Source organism: Dermacentor andersoni, chromosome 1 (assembly GCF_023375885.2).
Source record: "Dermacentor andersoni chromosome 1, qqDerAnde1_hic_scaffold, whole genome shotgun sequence".
NCBI classification, from domain to species: Eukaryota; Metazoa; Arthropoda; class Arachnida; order Ixodida; family Ixodidae; genus Dermacentor; species Dermacentor andersoni.
Window position 1 is genome coordinate 411,274,683 of NC_092814.1, and position 18,891 is coordinate 411,293,573.

An 18,891-nucleotide genomic window follows, 5' to 3' on the forward strand; every position below is an offset into this window, starting at 1 on the left:
CAGCATTGCGAAAAGCAGCAAGAACGAACCAGAGGCACTCCGGGTGCGTGGCTAATGTAGGAGCAAAAACTCGGCGTCATCGAAGTAACAAATACAGATGGACCACTTGAGGTTATGATGGAGTCTGTCCATCATGCATTCAAAAGTAGATGGAGCATTACATCAACTAAAGGGTATAAATTTGAACTTGTATAAGCTATCGGGTGTTATAAAGGCGGTTTTCTCGCAGTCCACATCGTCGACGCAGTCTGCCAGTAACCGTAAACAAGATCGATGGAAGAAAAGTACTTCGCACCGTGGAGGTAGTAGAGGGCGTCATCAACGTGTGGTAGAGGATAAACGTATTTCTTGGTCATCTTGTTGAGGTGTCGGTAATCCACGCATACGCACCAGCTGGCGTCCTTTTTAACTAGAACGACAGGGGACGCCCATGGAATGGATGATCGTTCAACGATTAATCGAGAGCGAATCTTCTCGACATCCATTTGAATGACTTGTTCGTGCAAGGACAGACGGTATGGTCGCCTGTGAATTGGCTGTGCGCCACCAATGTCAGTATAGTGTGTCATGAGAGAGGTCTGGTCTAAAAGGCGACCCAGGTCAAAAATGTCGCTGAACCCGCTGAGCAGCTGACATAAGTAGTTGGCGTGGTGAGGCGGAAGTCCCGGAACAATAACGTTTGTGAGCTGAAGAAGGACAGCCGGCAAAGAAGAAGAGTCAACGGCAGATGACGTAATATAAGCAGACGAGGCTGAAAACAGGCAAACTTGGGAGGAAGACAGCGTACCTAAGGCTATGCCTTGTGGTACGACGTGGTCGCTCATTCCGAAGTTGACGAGATGAAGGCTGGCAGAGTTGTTGGTGATACTGACGACGGTTTGCGGAAGAGCAACGTGATGAGCAATGAGGACTTCCGCGAGAGGAGACACAACACAGCCACTATCAGGCACAGGTGGAGCTGTATAAAGCAGGACGCTGGTCATGGCTTGTTTGGCGAGTCGAATGTGCTCAGCGAAGAAGAGCCTGCTGGGAACTTCCGCAGGAGGGTCAGGAGAAGGTGAATCAAGGGGAAGAAGTCCAGCGGAGCAGTAGATAAGGGTGGAGTGAACGGATGGGAAATCAATGCCTAGAATAACGTCACGGCGACACTCTTAAAGAACAGTAAACCAAACAGATGTTTGGCGGCCAGAGACACCAACACGAGCGGCACACATTCCTATCGTGGCCAGTGTTCCGCTAGCGAATCGCACAAGACAGGACGCCGCAGGTGCTAGGACGTAAGTAAGCTTTCTACGAAGCTGGTCGCTCATCACATAGATGTGAGCGCCTGTATCAAGCAGAGCAGCGACAGGGACACCATCTACGTCACATCAAGTAAATTCCTTTCCGTCGGTAAGGTCAGTAGAGCAATTGCGATCCCGGTCGTTCTAGCAGCGTCACCTCCCGAAGCTGCCCATGCACGTCAGTTTCCCATAGAGTGCAGGTACATGGGGGACGCAGAACGGCAAATAGTGGGTGGGCGAGACAGGGGTTGTCGTGGTGAGGGTGAACGACTTTGCCGTGTAGATGAGGACGCCTACGGAGAGTTGTTAGACAAGTAGAGTTGATAGACAAGTACCTGACGAGTGACGGTAAGGTTGGAGCGCAGACTGATATTTGCCTGACGTCCAGGTATTGCGGCAGTGGAGGAAAATGTGGCGAACGCGCCGGCACTTGATACATATCGACTGGTCATCGGATGTTCGCCATTCCGCTGAGTTGCTAAAAGGCTGACAGGGGTACTGGCCTCGCGAAGAAGAGATCGTAGGAAAATGTGGGTGTCTGCTCGGTTGACGGAATAGACACACTGAATTCCAAGGTTCGCCAACTCGTCGCGCACAACAGACTGCACAAGGGAAATCGTCAGTCGAGATTGGTTCGAAGAGGTCAGGAAGGCAACCATTGCCGCGGCTCCAATCTTCCAGCTAACGATACGGACGAGGCTTTCAGGCGTTGACGGCTATTGCGCGGAGTTAAAGTCCTGGCACGAAGACGTAGCAGCCGATTTCGAAGACGCATCGACTGGTGTGCGATGCGACGACACTCATTAATGACGTCGGCTATGGTGGAAAAAATCTCATGCGCGAAAAGATTACAAGCGTCGCCTGCTATGCCCTTCAGTACCTGGTTTCCTTTGCCTACTTCTGACATGCTCTCGTCAACCTTGCCGCAAAGCTCGAGAACTCCCTGGATGTATGTCACATGTTTCGGTCGACGCCTCTACGCGGGACTGAAGTTCCCTTTGCGCAGCTCGCTGACGGCCAACAGGTTTCCCGAACAACTCGTGTAGCTCTTGCTTACATTGCTACCAGCTCGTCAGTTCTTCCTTGTGGTTTAGAAACCAGAGCCATGCCATTCCTTTCATGTAGAAAATTATGTCAGCCATCATAACAGTTTTGTACCACCTGTTGTGGGCGCTGATCCTCTTGTACATTTGGAGCTGCTCATTGACATCAATATTGTCCATCCCGTAAACCGTTCCTGGGTCGCAGGAATGCGACGAGATGACTGTCGGCGTTGCAACCTCTTCTAACAACATGTGCGCTTATGGCACTAAGTAGAAACATCGGTGGTGCATTAAAGCGGTGTTTTGGCCAGGGATCGGCGGTGAAGTCACATTATGCTTCAAGAGCAAATTATTTTGCACCTTCCTGGCAGAGGGAAAGCTAGGCCTATTTTTTTCTACCTTCACTTCGCATATCCAGCTTTTCTGGACGCGTACCAACTAGCGCCCCAAGCGGCCCCGGCACGAAGCTAGCGCGTTTTCAATGGAACGAACGGGTTTTTCGCGAATAACAAAAGATGCATGTCGATTATTGAAAAAGGCAGGTGACAGACATGTTCTCGAAGACAATCTACACGAGCCAAATGCAGTGATCACTCTGCAGCAAGGAAGAATTCTGTTCCCAGAGCGGTTAAATATTCTGCAATGGAGGCCTATGGAAAGGACGAAAACTTGTGCTCAATTTTTGAGACAAAAACGGCACCTGTGATAAAACTACGGCGTCTATCGTAAAAGTCACTGCAACGTACGTAGTCCGGAGACTTAGCTTTCGATTGATGTCTGTCTCGACTCTCTACACATGGAGTAACACTATTCCCGAAAGCAATTTTTGAAACGCAGTCCTGCAAGTTCACGTGGTATCTATAAAAACCCGAGCGTATCACTCGATGAAACGATGGTAGCCGTGGTCGAGTCGTTTAATCGCTCGCGCCTGTCGTTCTGCGTCATGCTGGCAGTAGTTGGATGCCGTACTGCGTGATACTCCTTTCTTTTTAACGACGCGTAGGACTCAGTTCGACAGTCTTCCACCAGATGGCATTAACACAAAACTCAAGATTTGGTTTCAGTTTTGTTTTTTTCAGGAGGCCCTTCAAATATTATATTGTCTATTTTTGATTCCTAAAACGTGCTAATAGGCTGCTTATTTTGTCAAGTCATCGCTTTTATTATCAGATTTTATTCATTGGACAACATAATAAGAAGCATGCGCATGTCTTTGTGTTACGTTAAAAAACGATACTATCGTGCCTTGTAGCGTGAACATACTCAGGAATTCTGGACATTTCATCTTCACCATCCTGTGGAACTTCACGGCAATGCACATGCGTAACTGAGTGGGCAAAATTTTAAAGAATTTTATTTCAATATAATAGCCGAGTATCAACAAGCTTCAACTATCTGCGCCAATAGTTTGTCGTTTGTAACAACATATTGGGCATGGGAGTGGGCATGGGAGCAGTGACAACGGCATGGCTCCAATACTTTGTTTTTTCATCGTGCAGGCAGTGCTGTCGAACATCGTGATGCCATCCTCGGCTGCACCCTGTGGCTCGCCGCTTGACCTTGGCCCGGCTGCTGAATTTCCCGGAACTTCCAACACCGACAGCTTCTGCACGTCTGGCTGTGGTTATCCGCTCGCCGAGTGGCTCGTCCACAGCCAGCCAGCGTCATCGACAATGCCATCACCACCCGCACCGGATTTAAGAAGCCGACGCGCCTGCTTTCCCTTCAGTGGGCATGGGAGCAGTGACAACGGCATGGCTCCAATACTTCGTTTTTTCGTCGTGCAGGTCTGTACGCAGTATTCTTTACACACAAAAAGGAGCGACGATCGCTATTTGTTACTGTTCCTGTGCCCACGGGTTTGCTGTGATATTGCTTGTGATTGTTTTTCGATGGTTCTCTTGCTATTGCGCTCGGGTGACATTGAGTCGAACACGGGTCCTACAACTCGCTCCGAGGTCGTTCTAGATGTAGATAGCCTACCATGAAATGTAGATACCATGCAGATAGCCTACCTGATGAAATGAAGGTTATGTTTCAGCTCCTGAAAGAGGTACGCTGTATGCTGCAAACCTCGTATGCTGCAAACCTCGAAAGGTCAGGCGGAAATAACTGCGGACATAAAAGCTATTAAAAATAGTCAAAAGAACGTCGAATCAAAGTTAGCTGGCATGCACAAGAGGCTGGATGAAATCGATGAGAGGGCCACGAAATTTGTCAAGAACTTTCATGCTTAAAGAAATCAATGGATGAACAGCACAATCGAAATAATTCTCTGCAGTCTCGTCTTGACGAAGCTGAAGATAGATCACGCCGTGACAACTTAATCTCTCGGGGTATATCAGATGCTAAGGAGTCCTGGGCAGATACCGAATCTAAGCTATTGGAAGCATTGACTGAGGTCGTCGACTCGTGCTCTGGTACTTTAATCCAGCGTGCACACCGCCTGGGCATTTTTTCACATGATAAGTGTCGTCCTGTCATAGCCAAATTCACCGAATCAAAAATGAAAGAAAAGATACTCTCCTTGCGTAATGAATTCAAATCAAAAGGCATCACTACCAGTGAAGATTTCTCGCCTGCAACACGCTTGGCTCGAAAAAAGCTGTTTGAATTCGGTAGCACCCACGCTGGCCCTCGCTCTTTTAAAGTGCGATACAACAAGCTTTGCTTCAATAACAGATGCTTTATGTATAACGCAATCACCGGTACTGTCGACGAGGTCGTGACACGTGGCGAACATGGTGTGCAGGGGACAGTGACCGGTGACACTGCCAATGGGGATGTCACACGTGGCGAAGCCAGTGGATTACATAACGAGTCTGCATCGCAAGTTGTATCATAGGGAATCGCGAAGGGCAGTGGGAAGTTATCTAATGTGTCTGTCCCTTATACCAACGTCAGAAGCGTTCTTAATAAACACACTAACTTATCTTCCGTCATTGATACATGTACACCTCACATTATTGCACTAACAGAAACCTGGCTCCCAACGCACGTGTCGGATTTTGAAATCTCTCACGACGCTCATCTTTACTCGATGTATCGTTCCGATAGGACGGCAAGACGTGGCGGTGGTGGTCTGCTTGCCATTCCAAAAGATATTCCTTCTACATGCATTCAAATCTGCAGCGAGTTGGAGCTAGTTTTCGCTTTGGTAGTCATCGATCATCTGAAAATAATCATTGGTGTATGCTACCGCCCTCCATCCTATTTTTCCACATTTACTAACGAACTCCATGATGCTTTAAACTTGGCTCGCATACGCTATCCTACATCACCACTCTTTATACACAGAGACTTTAACTTTCCAACTATCTTGTGGACTGCTCATCCACCTTATTCATCGCCGCCCTTGTCCCAAACTAAAGAATTCTTAGATCTATGTACTTTGTTTTCGCTAACACAGTTGGTAACGCAAGCCACTAGGACTGTAACAAGTACTGCAAATACTCTAGATTTAATCCTAACCACAAATCCAGAGCTAGCTACAGATCTAACATATCTGCCAGGTATCAGTGATCACCTTGTGCTCAATTTCGTCATTATTACGCCACGTCCTAAAACGAATAAAATAAAGAAAACCATCCTAGATTACAAACGGGCTAACTTTGCCGCTATTAATAATGAACTATCTACATTTCTTGATCATTTTCTTTTTAATTTCGATACCCGCTCTGTCGAAGAAAAGTGGCTTCTGTTCAAAACGAAGGTACACCAACTATCAGACAAATATGTTCCTAAGCGTGTCGTCACCTCTAACCCTCAAGCACCCTGGTACAATTCATACATCAGGCGACTATCTAACAAAAAGAAACGTTTGTTCCGTCTTGCCAAACTTTCACCTTCTATTGAGCGATGGTCGACATACAAGACTGCTTCCGACACATACGTAAGAACCCTGAAACTTGCAAAAAACAATTTCTTGTCTTCTACTTTACCATCTATTTTGAAAACAAATGTTAAAAAGTTCTGGCGCATTATACACCCTGCACACGACCCCTAATTACATTGCAAGATACATCCGGCAACATAATCCCAAATAACTTTTGTGCTACCATACTGAATAGAATATTCACTGAAAGCTTTTCCTTGCGCACGACAGTTGATCTTCCAGATATGCCGCATCACAGATTTCCATTATGTCACCAATAACTATTGATGCTCCTGGCAGTGCTAAATTAATCGAGTCTTTGAAGCACGATTCATCTCCGGGGTGTGATGAAATTAGTTGTAAATTCCTAAAGAGTACCTGCGCTTATAGTTCAGTTATACTAACAAAACTGTTCCAGCAGTCGCTCGATTCATCAAGCCTCCCTAACGACTGGAAAATCGGGAAGGTGGTCCCGCTTCACAAATCCGGTAAAAAGCACTTTATGAGAACAAAGAAAAACTGCGCAAAAAAGAACAAGACAAGGAAAGAACCACACGACACGGGCGCAGACTAACAACTGGTTTAATGCTCCAACGCCTCTTTCCCACCAACAACAGAACGCATGCGCACCAGCCACAAAGACCAATGCCGCTATCATGTGGTCAAGCCTAGAAACGCCAACTCCTTGTGGTACAAATGTGTGGAAGCTTCGCTAACACATTTATCAGGCCCTAATCTCGCGATTTCTAAAGCTTCGATTACTTCACGCTCTTTCTTATCCCTTGCGCGTCCGATAATCTTAGTCCTGCCGAAAAGTGGGGTACAAGCATTGCCGTCATGCCTGCAGGTCTTGCAATGCTTTCGAAGATGCTGTCCTCTAGAATCATCTAGGGAATTGGTATGTTCTAACCATATAATATTAATGCAGCGGCCTGTTTGTCCAACGTACACGTTGCCACAACTCAGCGGAATCTCATAGATGACATTCGCTCTACAGGGCGCAAACTTGTTCCTGTGGTTAGTGCAGCACTCGATTTTCTTTTTCCTATCAGGTCTTACAGCTTACAAGGTGCCGAAAAGAGAACCTGCATGCCGAATTTACCCGCGACCCTCTTCAGGCCGTGCGAGACCCTGTGGACATGGGGCATAACTTCATACTTCCTCCTCTCCTGTGGGTCCGCCCCACGAGGCTTTGAACTTAATCGGCAGGACTTCAACAGGGACTCGGCAACAGCCCGAAGAAGGGCCAACGGAAAACCGGCCGACCGAAGGCGATCAGCTTGGGCATCAAAACTGGACTGAACCTTATGAGGGCAGGACTCCACTAACGAAGCCCTGAGGCACGTTGACGCAATCCCCCTCTTGGCCAGCTTCGAATGGCTCGAGTTGAAGGGTAGAAGTGCTTTTTTCGACCTAGGCATGTAAGCCCAGCAGAGGTGGTCAGGGTCAATAAAAAATAATTTTAAGTCTAAGAATTGCAAGCAAGAATTTTCAGGAAGTTCAATAGTAAAATTAAAACTGGCAAAAGCAGACTTGAAGGATGCTAAAACCTCCGATGCCACCAGTGTCAAGTTGTCGTTGTGGTCTAAATTTAAAAGAATTAAAAAATCATCGACGTATCGGAACACACGAACGATGCGGTCGTCAGAAAGTACCCGCGATAGCGAGCGGTCAAGTTCGGCTAAAAGAATCTCAGACAAAACAGGGGCTACACACGACCCGATACAAATGCCACGTTTTTGCACATAAAATTTATCCTGAAAATTCACAATGGTTGAAGAAAGATATGCCTTAAGCAACTCTAGAAAACCTTCCACAGAAATACCACACGCATTCTGGAAAGACACAGCGCCGGATCGTTCAATACAGTTCCGGACTGCGCAGAACAGATCTTCGTGGGGGAGGGAATAAAACAGCTCTTCAATGTTAACCGAGAAGCCCGAGTTAACAGCAGAAAGGTTATCCCCTAGTACTTGCGCCACATGGTCTGAGCCGCTGACCTTGTACGGATCGTCAGGTGCCAGACTTCCCAGATGGCGCAGAAGGTACTGACTGACCGCAGCTTGCCAAGAACCAGTTTCCGTAACGATAGTGACACGTGTACTTATATTTATCGGGCGACCACGTTTCGCCGTCTAACAAATCTTATCGCACAGCGCGGGACGCGCTTGCATGTATCCGAAGTTTCTGGAAAGTTATCGATGCTTCTATCCGCAGTCTGTTGTCGCGGAACCTTGTGTTATCTGATTTATTCGCCTGACGCGAATGGTGTAGAACTTTGTGGAAGGCACGCGGGTCCCAACGATTAGTCTGGAACATTCGACGATTCTGTATAAAAGCCGACGCGCTTGACCCGCTGATCAGATTTTCGACGATCGCCGACTGTGTTCGCCGCTTTCGTTGTGCTATAAGTGTAGCCTGTTTTGTGGGCACAGGTTCGCCCAATAAAATCTAGTTTTGCCTTTCACAGTATTGCCACTGTGTTCTTAACGTCACCACCACGTGACATCTGGTGGAGGTGCTTTTCGTTCATGTACCGGACGCCCCCGACAAGCCGTGATCCAAGCCCGGACCGCAAAGAGCACACCAACGTAGTCCCGGAGCATCGAGCAAGCCGCCGTCTTCAACAGCTGCCCCCGGAGCACGGACTTCTACCTGAGAAGACCAAGAAGATTGTGGACAAGGCAACCCCAATGGCAGCCCCAGCGTCCCCCATCGTGCTGCAGCAGCCCAGGGAACCTCCGACGTTCCGCGGATCAACATTTGAGGACCCGGAAACCTGGCTCGAGACGTATGAGAGGGTCGCTAGGTTTAACAGTTGGGACAGCGACGACAAGCTGCGGCATGTCTATTTCGCACTGGAAGACGCCGCCAGGACCTGGTTCGAAAATCGAGAAGCCACCTTAACGACGTGGGACCTGTTCCGAAGCGGCTTCTTGCAAACGTTTACAAGCGTCGTGCGAAAAGAGCGAGCCCAAGCACTACTAGAAACCAGAGTGCAGCTGCCAAACGAGACGATCGCGATCTTCACGGAAGAGATGGCCCGTCTTTTCCGGCACGCCGACCCGGAAATGTCAGAAGAGAAAAAAGTCCGCTTCCTGATGCGGGGCGTCAAGCAAGAACTTTTCGCAGGACTTATTCGTAACCCGCCGAAGACCGTAGCTGAGTTTTCGGCAGAGGCATCGACGATCGAGAAAACTCTGGAGATGCGCACCCGGCAATATAACCGCCAGGGGCTCACGCCGCAGTACGCCATCCAAGGACTGGATTCCGGCGACCTTCAGGAGACCATCAGGGCCATTGTGCGCGAAGAACTGCGCAAGGTCCTGCCTTCGTCGCAGCCCCAAGTGGCTTCGATCGCCGACATCGTCAAAGAAGAGGTGCACCGATCGCTTGGAGTTCCCGAGCTGCAACCACAATTACCGCAGCCCCAGCCAGAAGCGATGACATACGCCGCCGTCGCACGCCGTCAAGGTCCCCCTCCGCGATCACGCCAGGGCCCTGCAACGACGCAATTCCGTCGTCCGCCGCCGCCGCCGCCAGCACGCCCACCCGTCGCCCAGCGTACCTACGCGAGGAAGACGGACATTTGGCGAGCCCCCGACCACCGCCCGCTCTGCTATCACTGCGGAGAAGCCGGCCATGTGTACCGCCGATGCCCATACCGCGACCTGGGATTGCGAGGGTTCGCCGTCGACGCACCGCGCCCTCGGGAAGGTCAACGCCCTCGTGACATCGCCGACTACCTCGCCGCTACTCAGTGGAGCCCTCGACGACCGTCCCGTTCGCCGTCACCAGGCCGCTACCTGTCGCCACAGCGCCGACCATACACTGGCCCAGCCCGGGGTCGGTCCGTCAGCCCATATCCGGAAAACTAAAAGCAGCAACCGATGGAGGTGCGGTTGCTGTTCGTCGAACTGACGAAGATCCTCCGCCGCCGACGAAGACGCCGAAAAGACTACCTCGACGACATAACAACGACGTCACACCGCCGTCCCGACGAAGTCTGGCAGGAAAGAACACGCCGACGAAAGACCACTTGACGACGCCACGTACCAACCACAGGTCAACTCGACGCAGCCGTGATCCGACGCTGAGGCCTAACTGTAACGCAAGACAAAGAACCACCGACCTCGACGTGCTTCTCGACGGCCACGCAGTTACCGCCTTAGTAGACACAGGAGCCGATTACTCCGTCATGAGTGGACCCATCGCAGCCCAATTGAAGAAAGTTAAGACTGCATGGGAAGGCCCGTTAATTCGGACCGCTGGAGGACACCTCATCACGCCGAGTGGAATCTGCACGGCAAGAATTACCATTCATGACCGGACTTACCCCGCCACCTTCGTTATCCTGCAACAGTGTTCACGAGACGTCATTCTCGGCATGGACTTCCTGAACCAACACGGCGCAATCATCGACCTGAAGTCGAAGTCAATAACGCTGTCGGAAGATCAAGCGATACCGCCGGAGAGCCCTCGTAGTCACCACGCCTTGAGTGTGCTCGAAGATCAAGTGAGCATCCCGCCTCGCTCCAGCATTGTTATTTCGGTCGGCACCGAAACACCCACTGACGTAGAAGGCGTCATCGAAGGCGACCAACGTTTGCTGCTCGACCGTGAAATTTGCGTCGCAAGAGGGATCGCTCGCCTGCACGGAGGAAACACGAAAGTGTTGCTGACAAACTTCAGCCAGGAGTTCAAGCACATCAACAAGGGCACGGCGATCGCATACATCGAGGAAATTCAGGAAACCAGCGATGCCTTTGTCATCTCGGATTCTGTTGCATCTACCCCGACGACCGTGGTTCCCGAGCCAGACTTCGACATAAATCCAAGTCTCCCCGTGATTAAGCAGCAACAGCTCAGAAGTCTGCTTCGACGATACAAAGACTGCTTTTCGACGTCATCGAGGATTCGACAAACACCAGTCGCAAAGCATCGCATAATAACCGAAGAGTGCGCTCGACCACTACGCCAGAGCCCTTACCGAGTTTCGACGCGAGAACGCGAAGCTATACGACAACAAGTCGACGAAATGCTGCGCGACGACATCATCCAGCCGTCGAAAAGCCCGTGGGCGTCTCCAGTTGTTTTAGTGAAGAAAAAGGACGGAACCCTACGCTTCTGCGTCGATTATCGTCGACTGAACAAAATCACGAAGAAAGACGTATACCCCCTCCCAAGGATAGACGACGCATTGGATCGGCTCTGCAATGCTAAATACTTCTCATCGATGGACCTCAAGTCTGGCTACTGGCAAATAGAAGTCGACGAAAGGGATCGCGAAAAGACCGCCTTCATCACGCCAGACGGCCTCTATGAATTCAAGGTTATGCCATTTGGACTGTGCTCGGCGCCTGCAACGTTCCAGCGCGTGATGGACACGGTGTTAGCAGGATTGAAGTGGCAGACGTGTCTTGTTTACTTAGATGACGTCGTTGTCTTCGCCGGAAATTTCGACGATCACCTTAAGCGGCTCGCGACGGTATTAGAGGCCATCAAGTCATCAGGGCTCACTCTGAAGCCGGAAAAGTGTCGCTTCGCTTACGATGAGCTTCTATTCCTAGGCCACGTCATCAGCAAATCTGGAGTACGCCCTGACCCGCAGAAGACAGCTGCCATCGCAAAGTTCCCGCAGCCAATCGACAAGAAGGCAGTGCGCAGATTCCTTGGCATGTGTGCCTACTATAGGCGCTTTGTCAAGGACTTTTCACGTATCGCTGAGCCACTGACACAGCTAACTAAATGTGACGTCGAGTTCAAGTGGGAAACGCCGCAGGCCGACGCATTTCAAGAACTCAAACGACGCATGCAGTCGCCGCCCGTACTTGCGCACTTCGACGAGCACGCCGATACCGAAATCCACACTGACGCCAGTGGCCTAGGGCTCGGTGCCGTGCTAGTCCAGAGAAAAGATGGTCATGAACACGTGATAGCTTACGCTAGCCGGTCGTTGTCAAAAGCGGAAGGCAATTATTCTACGACTGAAAAGGAATGCCTCGCCATCATTTGGGCTACAGCAAAATTTCGCCCTTACCTCTATGGCAGGCCATTCAAAGTCGTCAGCGACCATCACGCGTTGTGTTGGTTAGCTAACTTAAAGGACCCTTCAGGACGGCTGGCCCGGTGGAGCCTCAGACTACAAGAATATGACGTCACGGTAATATACAAGTCCGGAAGAAAACACTCCGACGCCGACTGCTTATCACGTGCCCCCATCGATCCCCCGCCGCAAGACGACGAGGACGACGACGCCTTTCTTGGAATAATAAGCGCGGAAGACTTCACTAAACAGCAGCGAGCAGACCCGGAGTTAAAAGGCCTCGTCGAATACTTGGAAGGGAACACCGACGTTGTCCCTAGGGCATTTAAGCGCGGGTTGTCTTCGTTCACGCTACAAAACAACCTGCTCGTGAAGAAGAACTTCTCACCAGTCCGCGCCAGCTACCTTCTTGTTGTACCGTCAGCGCTGCGTCCAGAAGTACTGCACGCCCTACACGACGACCCAACCGCTGGGCACCTCGGATTCTCCCGGACGCTGTCGAGGATACAGGAAAGGTATTACTGGCCGCGTCTGACCGCCGACGTCGCCCGTTACGTCAAGACATGCCGAGACTGTCAGCGGCGCAAGACACCACCGACAAGGCCAGCAGGGTTACTACAGCCGATCGAACCTCCTCATCGACCATTCCAGCAGATTGGGATGGATTTGTTGGGGCCGTTTCCGACGTCAACATCCGGGAATAAGTGGATCGTCGTGGCGACGGACTATCTCACCCGCTTTGCTGAAACTAAAGCTCTACCGAAAGGCAGCGCAGCCGAAGTGGCGAAATTTTTCGTCGAGAACATCCTGCTGCGACATGGTGCCCCAGAAATCCTCATCACCGACAGAGGAACGGCTTTTACAGCAGAGCTCACCCAAGCCATTCTGCAGTACAGCCAGACAAGTCATAGGAGGACAACTGCCTACCATCCGCAGACGAATGGTCTCACGGAGCGCCTGAACAAGACCCTCGCCGACATGCTAGCAATGTACGTCGACGTCGAACACAAGACCTGGGATGCCGTCCTGCCGTACGTAACATTCGCTTACAACACGGCGGTGCAAGAAACAACACAGATCACGCCGTTTAAGCTGGTTTACGGCAGGAATCCGACGACGACGCTCGACGCCATGCTGCCGCACGTCACTGACGAGGAAAATCTTGACGTCGCTAGCTATCTCCAGCGCGCCGAAGAAGCCCGACAGCTCGCCCGCCTGCGGATCAAGAACAAGCAGAGGACCGACAGCCGACACTACAACCTCCGACGACGCTTTGTCGAGTACCAGCCCGGTGACCGCGTTTGGGTTTGGACCCCTATACGCCGACGAGGACTGAGCGAGAAGCTCTTGCGTCGCTATTTCGGACCGTACAAGATCATCCGACGTATTGGCGCACTGGACTATGAGGTCGTGCCAGACGGCATTTCGCTGTCACAGCGACGCCGCTCACGACCTGAAGTTGTCCACGTTGTGCGACTCAAGCCGTACCACCAGCGTTGACGAACTTTGGGACTTCGCGTAACTGACCTTTGGACTTGCTTTATTTTCGTTGTTTTGTTAATTATGTTTAATAAGTGTCCTTTTGTGTTTCGCTCTTATATTTGTAGCATCGGGACGATGCTTTTTAAGAGGGGGGTATTGACACGTGTACTTATATTTATCGGGCGACCACGTTTCGCCGTCTAACAAATCTTATCGCACAGCGCGGGACGCGCTTGCATGTATCCGAAGTTTCTGGAAAGTTATCGATGCTTCTATCCGCAGTCTGTTGTCGCGGAACCTTGTGTTATCTGATTTATTCGCCTGACGCGAATGGTGTAGAACTTTGTGGAAGGCACGCGGGTCCCAACGATTAGTCTGGAACATTCGACGATTCTGTATAAAAGCCGACGCGCTTGACCCGCTGATCAGATTTTCGACGATCGCCGACTGTGTTCGCCGCTTTCGTTGTGCTATAAGTGTAGCCTGTTTTGTGGGCACAGGTTCGCCCAATAAAATCTAGTTTTGCCTTTCACAGTATTGCCACTGTGTTCTTAACGTCACCACCACGTGACAATAGCTCTGAAAGGGCACTCCATCTTGTGGCTCTTGGCACTGAAGAACACTGAGAGCACAGTGACCTTGTTTTTCACCACTTCACTTTTTAGCCGATCGAGTTTCAGATCCCTTAGTAGTGCAACCGCCTTTGCCTTCACTTTAGACGGTTTCAGATCTACAATCCTAAAGTTCTTTAAGACAGCGGGCATGGCCTTATCGCTAAAAAGCTTCTGGGGTAAGACCACAAAGCCTCCTTCCTTATCGGCCGTCATCAAAGCGAGATCTGAGTTCCTAAAAAAGCTTGCCACCGATCTCACCATGGAATTTCCTTTCTTCGTGCCTTTGAAAGTATTGCGGATCACATCAACGCATTCTAAATGGCAACGTTCTTTCTCTTCGCCTTGAACTTTGTCAGCAATCCTATGCGCCGTCGCCAAAGCCTCGTGCTTGCGCAGAGGGACTTCCAGGCTGAACTTCGGTCCCTTGCTGAGGACACTCTCAACTTCTTGTGGAACCACCGCCCCTCCGAGGTATAACACCGGAACAGCACCAACCTGCTTTCTGGGGGCCTTGGGTAAACTCCGTCGCCGCGTGTTCCAAAGGAACTCGGCGCATGACTGGGCCAGGGCCTGGTAACCCTTGAGAGCCCGGAAGCCTGCAGGGCCCGTTCCCTTCAAGCTGAAGCACAGATCCCGTAGCCAGTCTAATAAGCACTTGCCTCACGGACTTGCCTCAAAATAAGCACTTGCCTCAAAATTATCGTCCCATTTCACTCACTAGCACATGCTGCAAATTACTAGAACATATAATTTTTAAGCACATCGCCACCTTTCTTTATGATAACTGTATTTTTTTTTCTGCGCAGCATGGTTTCCGTCAAACATACTCCTGCGAAACGCAGTTACTCTCATTCACTGATAAATTACATTGCATTCTTGACCAGTCATCTTGCGCCGATTGCATCTTTTTATATTTCGCGACAGCTTTTGACAAAGTATGCCATCAATTGTTGCTTTATAAATTAAGTCATCTTAATCTTGATCCACATGTCTTTAGATAGATTCAATCTTTCCTTCTCAACCGCTGGCAGTTTGTTTTCACTAATGGCACAACCTCACCGCTTACTAACGTACTATCTGGTGTACCACAAGGATCCGTCCTCGGACCCCTTCTATTCTTAATTTATATTAATGACCTTCCGTCCACCCTATCTTCTGCCAGCCACCTTTTTGCTGACGACTGTGTAATTCTCCGTGAGATACGTAACCTCAACGACATTATTACTCTCCAGACCAATATTAATTTGGTCTCTAATTGCTGTAAAACTTGGAAAATGGAAGTAAATATTAACAAATATAAGTTCATGCGTGTTTCTCGCTGCTCTAACACTCCCCCTTCTTCTTATTGTCTTAATGGCATTCCTCTTGATTCCGTCGCGTCATATAAATATCTAGACGTACATATATCACGAAACTTAACATGGAATGCCCATACTGAATATGTTGCCAATAACGCTAATCGCATGCTAGGGTATTTACGTCGCAACGTCTCTGCTGCTCCTTCGTCCTTAAAGCTCCTACTTTATAAATCACTAATACCACCTAAACTTGAATACGCGTCATCTATATGGGACCCTGGGCATAAAAATTTTATATATTCTCTTGAACTTATACAAAATAACTCCGTTCGCTTCATTTTTTTTTCAAATTACAACCGTACTGCAAGTATCACAGCCATGAAAACTAACCTTTCTCTCCCATCTTTAAAATCTCGTCGGAAAATCAGTCGCCTCACTCTATTCCACAAGGTATATCATCACGTCGCGCTACATGACGATCTTATTTCACCACCAGAATACATCTCCCATCACACTGATCATCGGCACAAGGTTGGCATCCAAAAGTGCAAAACTAAAGCTTGTTTTCAGTCATACCTTCCCCAGACATCTGTCGAATGGAACCGCCTCCCTCCCGATATTGCAGCCATTGAGGATAATCAACGATTTCGTGATGCACTTACAACATTTGTTTGTTTTGGAGAATGTTGAAATTATGTTCTAACAAAATTCACTGTATTGTATTTATTGTCTTTGTAACCTATATTACCCACTCCCCTCTGTAATGCCTTTGGCCCTGAGGGTATAATAAATAAATAAATAAATAAATAAATATGCATTTACGGCACTTAGTCAGAAGATTGGTGGTGCGTTAAAGCAGTGTTTCGGTCGGGGATGGGCGGTTATGTCACACGACAGGAGCAAATGGTTTTGTACTCTATGGGTAGAGGGCACATTGACTTGAAGAAGCGCCAAATTTAAACCATAAAGTCATTTATTACAGCTGGAGTTTGAACGGTGATTGCAGAACGAGTGTCATTCAGTCTGTTGGCACGCGCATGTTTTTGCGAGGCAGCAGGAAAGGAAAGGGAGTGTATATGTGTGTACATGCCTTGAGCGTGCGTGCGTATGTAACTGCATTTGCGTGTGTGCGCATGTTTGTGTCTCAGTTATTGAGTCTGCGTGTGCACGAGTGCGAGTGTGCGTGTGTGAGCACATGTGCATTTGTGTGTGCCTGCAGTTCCGTGTGCCTGCGTGCCTACATTTTCTGCATGTGTGACGCGTGGACGCGCATAAATGTAAATGCGGGCGACAGTGTGTCGTATTTCTCTCTCTCTGTGTGTGTGTGCGCGCGTGCTTGCGTGCGTGCGTGCGTATGTGTGTGTGTGTGTGCGTGCGCCCATGTGCGTGCGTGTGTGCTTGTGTGCATGCGTGTGTGTGCGTACGAGCGTGTGTGTGTGCGTGCGTGCGTGCATGTGTGTGCGCGTACGTGCGCGCATGTGTGTGTGTGTGTGTGTGCGTGCGTGCATGTGTGTGCGCGTACGTGCGCGCATGTGTGTGTGTGTGTGTGTGCGTGCGTGCATGTGTGTGCGAGTGAGCGAGTGCGCGCGTTCGTGTGCATGTGAGCGAGCGAGCGTGCGTGTATGTGTGTGTGTGCATGCGGGTGTGTGTGCGTACGTGTGTGTGTGTGTACGTGCATGTGCGTGTGTGCGTCCATGTGTATGTGTGTGTGCGTGAGCACTTCCCTGCTTACGCCTACTCTCCAGGATGAGTCGGATATAGAGTTTATTTAAACCCGTATTTAAATCTACGAGACAAGAACGAATTACTCTGCATTTATGGCACTATCTCTTTCTGAAAGCGAAATCACGGCAAAAAAAGAAAAAAAAAAGGCGCCTGCGCCGTTAATATCGCCGCTCCAGATTTCGTCACGATGGCACTGTCACCATCGGCACGGCTCCGTGAGCCGCTACCTAGCTGTTCACCTTCACTATCTTCCTTCCTACGGCCGCTCACTGTCTTCAAGCCAGCGACGTGCTTAACCTGCACCATCATTGCATCATGCGTTGCTTCTACGGCCAACCAAGCTTTCGGCGGCACACATTCGCTGGTATATGATATTAAACCTGTGAACTACTTGCCTTGGAATAAACAGCGTTAAGAGGAAGCTTTTTAGCTCGGGTGCTCTAATCGAAATACATGTAAAAGGAGAATTCGTTTTTCTGGGCAACCACAGCACCAAATTTGCGCAGGTTTATTGCATTTAAAACAAAGATTTAAAATATAGTGGCTGTTGGTTTCGAATTTTTTTAGGCCGTCAATTTTTTATTAAAAAGTGGCAAAAATCGAAAATTTTCAGAAAACGAGACTATCAACTTTACAACGCTCTAACTCAGCAACGAAAAACGATGTACCAAATATGTGAATTGTATCTAATAGTAAATCTAAAGCAGACAAAAATGATTTGTTAAACACGTATCTAAAGGAATTAAGAATATGTATACATAGCTTTTGCGGAACCCTTGTACATAACGTAAGAAATTTCCGTAAGATGTCAAATGACACATCAAATTTGTTTGCTTTAAATGATGTAGTGGATAGAGTTTTTAGAACTGCGTTATCTGTTCTTGATGCAGAGCCATTATTTTATAAATTTCATGCTTCTATGTTTTTCAAAGTTTCGAATTTTTGAGAATTCTTTTCATAAAATTCAGGCCCTAAATCGAAATTCCGCTTTCAAGAGCCACTAGAATTCAACTTTTTCCCTCAAATGCAACAAATTTCATTAAAATCGGTCTAGGGGTTATCTCAGAAAAACGTTTTTGCGTTTTACATGTGCTTCAATAGGCCACGTCGGAGTTGGGCCCGAGCTAAAGCTTCCTCTTAATAAAAATCGAAAGCGGACTGTCCACCAGGAGCACGCTTACGGAGCCCTACTATGGACATCACAAAAGGCTACGTACGGTCAGGTTGACTTTACTTACTTTCTTTTTTGCGTCAGTTACGCGTTCCCAAACCGTTTAATTGGAAAATTCTTGTTCGCATAGCTCTTGCAGACGCATGTTTAATCAAAATGTCTTCGCTCGGCTAGATAATCTTGACCACGGGCTCCGAACTACTCATTTTATTTAGCCATTTAAGATCAATATTTGAAAATATAATTAACGTACCTTCGGTAATTAGGCACACCACGTCTCCACTTATACGTATCTATAGGTTGCTAATATGAACACTCGAATGATAAAATGATCTCACCAAGACTTATATTGGTT

General features: G+C 48.9%; 1 pseudogene; it reads left to right on the plus strand.

The window, feature by feature from the left end:
* The first annotated feature begins 839 nt into the window (after window positions 1-839).
* The window catches only part of LOC140213107 (uncharacterized), a 28,928-nt pseudogene continuing 10,876 nt past the window's right edge, over window positions 840-18,891 (plus strand).